The 3720-nt window shown below is 34.9% G+C and overlaps 1 long non-coding RNA gene across 1 annotated transcript in view; it reads left to right on the top strand.

The window, feature by feature from the left end:
- The window catches only part of LOC107093073, a 176311-nt gene that overhangs the window by 98713 nt on the left and 73878 nt on the right, over positions 1–3720 (top strand). Inside the window, exon 3 of the long non-coding RNA XR_001481604.1 lies at positions 2857–2937. This is a non-coding gene — a long non-coding RNA (uncharacterized LOC107093073). The remainder of the gene's footprint in view (positions 1–2856; positions 2938–3720) is intronic.

The following is a 3720-nucleotide window of genomic DNA, read 5'->3' as shown; positions in this document are numbered from 1 at the left end:
AAATGTATTTCTGTTTTTCTTTACAGATTTTGTTAAAAGGCCAAATAAGGACTTCAAACCAAAAAATAAAAGTAATTTTCTGTTTTGTTTTATTCTTGGATCGGGCTTTAAAGGGTTAATGACCTATGAAGCCACCACCGATCAGCTTTCTATATACAAAGATTAAATGACATTAATTAGGGGACTTCTGAAGGCCTTTGACTGGACTGTAGTGTCAGGTGATAAGCGCCTGTATTGAAATACGTGCCACACCTTTCAGAGCTGTATCATTTCCATTATGTTGCTCTGCTTTGCTTTGGCATCATCCCTCAATATCACAGTGAAATAAGCTGAAGCTTGTTTTAAATTGAGGAAGTTCAAAATGTTGGTTCTGCTATTTTGTTTTTATTTCAACTGGTAGATTATGTGTGTTTGTGTTTTTAATGTGGTTCCTGCAGATGTGAAGTGAATTAGAAACAAGGTCAGAACAACATTTAAAGCCCCCCCATCCCCCAATCCATCCCCATCCTTCAAGCATTTCCTGTGTGAGGGGACCATAAAGACATGAATACCTTCCTTTTTCCTTTACATCTTTAAAGCACTGTCAGATTTAGGCTTTATGCTTTCCTTCCTCTTTGGCACAGTTCTGTCTCATATTTTGCAGATTCCTTCTTTTTCTTCTTTCTCTTGTTCTCGTTTTTTTATGTATACAAAACAGCCGCCTTGTGCAAATAATGATCTCCTTGTTGAGTTTATCTTAATGTGCAACCCATGACGAAGCACATGAGATGTGCTGATGATTTTGCCGATAGCATGTTTATTCCTAAAGTATCTTAACTTCAATTTAATTACCGTCTCTAAATAGAAAACAAGCCTGTTATTTATTTTTTCCCTTTTCTCTTTTTTTTCCTCTTAAGTTAATGACGTATTAAGACCTAAAGGATATAATATGCAGTGGTGTACAGGGACTTCCTGTCTCTCAGTTCCTTTTAGCTTTTGTCCATTTACTGTGGTACAGAGGATGTACATGTTTTGCTATGGGGACCAATTAATTTCTGGCATATGGATATCAGACTGTTTTGAAGGATGCAGCAGGGCTGATTTTAGCTCTACTAGCTTTTAGTTGTGGCAGTAGAGAATTGCTGAAAGAAATAAAATAATACACAACACTTAAGTAGCCTATGTACACTGAAAAAAGTAATGCAACTGTTTTTGGTATCTACTTGATTATATTTAGTACTTTAATGTCATTTTTTCCATTGTCATATCCTGCTAACAAGAAACATTTGTGTTTAGTAACTTAATATGATTAAGTAGATGCCAAAAACTGATATTTTATTTCTTTATGTTACTTTTTCTAGGTCAGAAATGGGCAGTAAATGGCAAAGAAGTGAATTGAGCTGAATAGGCTTCCCCAAAAATGTAGTTTTAAAACCTCCTAAATTGTGCTTTATTCCAAACGTTAAAGAGCTTAATATGAAATACCTAAGTGAATAATTTACAGTTGTTCACTCAGGTTTCTTCCTGTTAAAAGGGAGTTTTTCCTCTCCACTGTCACTACAAGCATGCTTAGTGTGAGGGATTGTATTTGAGTCAATGAGTCGATGCAATCAACTGGTTTTTCTTAGATAGAAAACGTTGAATCAATTTGACTGGATGATCTGGTTGAACTGTAAAGTGTCTTGAGATGACGTGTGTTGTGAATTTGGCGCTATATAAATAAACTGAATTGAATTGAATTGAATTCACAACAAAAGCGGATTAAGTTGTAATAACAACAACAACAAAAAAAATCATTCTTTTGAGATTAAAACTGCCATCAGTCATACTTATGTAAAACATTTTAAACCTGTAAACAGCAAAACTACGCCCCTATGTCCTAACTCTGCTGCGAGATCTAGGTATATTGTACTTTGACAGTAATATAAAGTTGTATATCATCAGCATACATATAACAAGGGAGCAGCTAACCATTAATTGGTCAAGGATGTCCCTTTAAAAAAATGATTGAATGTGGCCGAGAATGGAGCCCTGAGGAACTTAAAGCATTATTTTGTTCATTCACATTTATATTCGCAAAATGGCTCAAAATGATCCATGTTTTCTGGTACGATTCAGCCCTGTACCCAGAATCCCACCCACTTATCATGTCTATTAGTTTTTTATTTTGTTATCAGCTGTGCCTGAGATACAGTAAAGCCATAAAAAGCCACATAGAATTTCAAAATTTTCAGGCTTTCAAAACTCTAATAATCCCAGTAGACACTTTGAATTCTCCATGTCTGGCTTAATTATTTAAATATCAATTTAATTAAACTGCCCTGATTGAAATAGAGCAAGTTATTTTTTTCAATCTAGTCCAATGATAGTAGGTATTATTAAAAAAAGGCTTAAATATTAAAACAAATATCAGACATTAAGAACCGAGTTAGCTCAAATAATTTCAAAACTGTGATAATATGCTATATAATTTGATTATCACACATTTTTAAAACCTGTTTCAATGGTTGTAAGAAAATGGGTGATTTATTATAGCATGGCTTTCTTAGATAAATGTGTGGCGCTCATCTGTCTTCAAAAGACAGATTTGTGAGTCTGAGATCAGAATAAAGCAATGGAAGAAAAACATGGGTAGAAAGACAAGAAAGAAGTAAATTATGACAGAAAAAAAAGGGTTTAGAGGAACTACTTGAAGTAGATCAGTATGTTCATAAGGTGAACATATGGGGGGAAATGAAGCTAGAAAAATGAGGGAAAGAAAAGGGTTAAGGAGTGAGAGCACAATCTGTATTGTATAGTTTTATTTTCTACATGTTTTTTGCTTTGAAATCTTGGCTGCTGAGAAATCCTAAGCTGTCCTCATTTTATCTCTTCCAGAACAGAAACAAGGTGGACGTCACAACGCCGGAGGGCCGTGGAAATCACTAACCGCACGCACGTACGCGTAGACTATGATTGGTAGGTTCCGTTCTTCCTGTCGTCTGATGTGTTTTGCAGCAATAAATGTACGTTAATCATGTATGCACGCACAGCGTTGCCTTGGAAAGCTGCTGTGCTGTTTGTATAGCTATTCATTATCATGCTAAATGACAGTTATCTTTTACATAGGAAGCACACTGGTATAGCTGGATATTCTGCTTCTCCTCTGATTAAAACAAATAAGGTTAGATCTGAGGAAGTTTCAGGTATTAATCTCAGTTTTAAAGATCTGGTTTCTATTTAATTTACCTCAAAATATATGAGTACTGTGATTAAAACCAGAGCAGGGTGCGCAAATCGGAACTAATTTGTTTGTTTTTTTAGAAAAATAAAACATACTTGTATAGATACATGCATACACCTATTTGATTAAATATCCTTTTAATTCTGGCTCCTTATTTGAGCATCCTCCTCTGTGAAATTGGTAGCTAATTTTAATTGGTTGGTTTAATTGAAGGCCACAGCTTCATCCAATTCACAATCAGTTAACTGCAATACCTACAGTAACGATTCTCCAGCTGAGTAGCCGTCCTTCTTTATTATGCTTTCATTTTGTATCACTGACATGTATGTCTGATATCAAGTTTCCCCCACAGCATGATGCTACCGTAACTGTGCCTGCACTGCAAAAATGATCTCAAAATGAGTAAAAATGTCTTAAATTAAGGGTATTTACCCTTAATTTGAGCAGGTAAATAAGATGATTTGCCAATGGAAGTAGTATTTTTAACTCTTAAAATAAGGTATCTAGATAAAATGCAC

This window comes from Cyprinodon variegatus, unplaced genomic scaffold (genome assembly GCF_000732505.1).
Source record: "Cyprinodon variegatus isolate N-32 unplaced genomic scaffold, C_variegatus-1.0 Scaffold18, whole genome shotgun sequence".
NCBI lineage: Eukaryota > Metazoa > Chordata > Actinopteri > Cyprinodontiformes > Cyprinodontidae > Cyprinodon > Cyprinodon variegatus.
The sequence above is the reverse complement of the archived record's forward strand: the minus strand, read 5'-3'. Positions and strand labels throughout refer to the sequence as shown.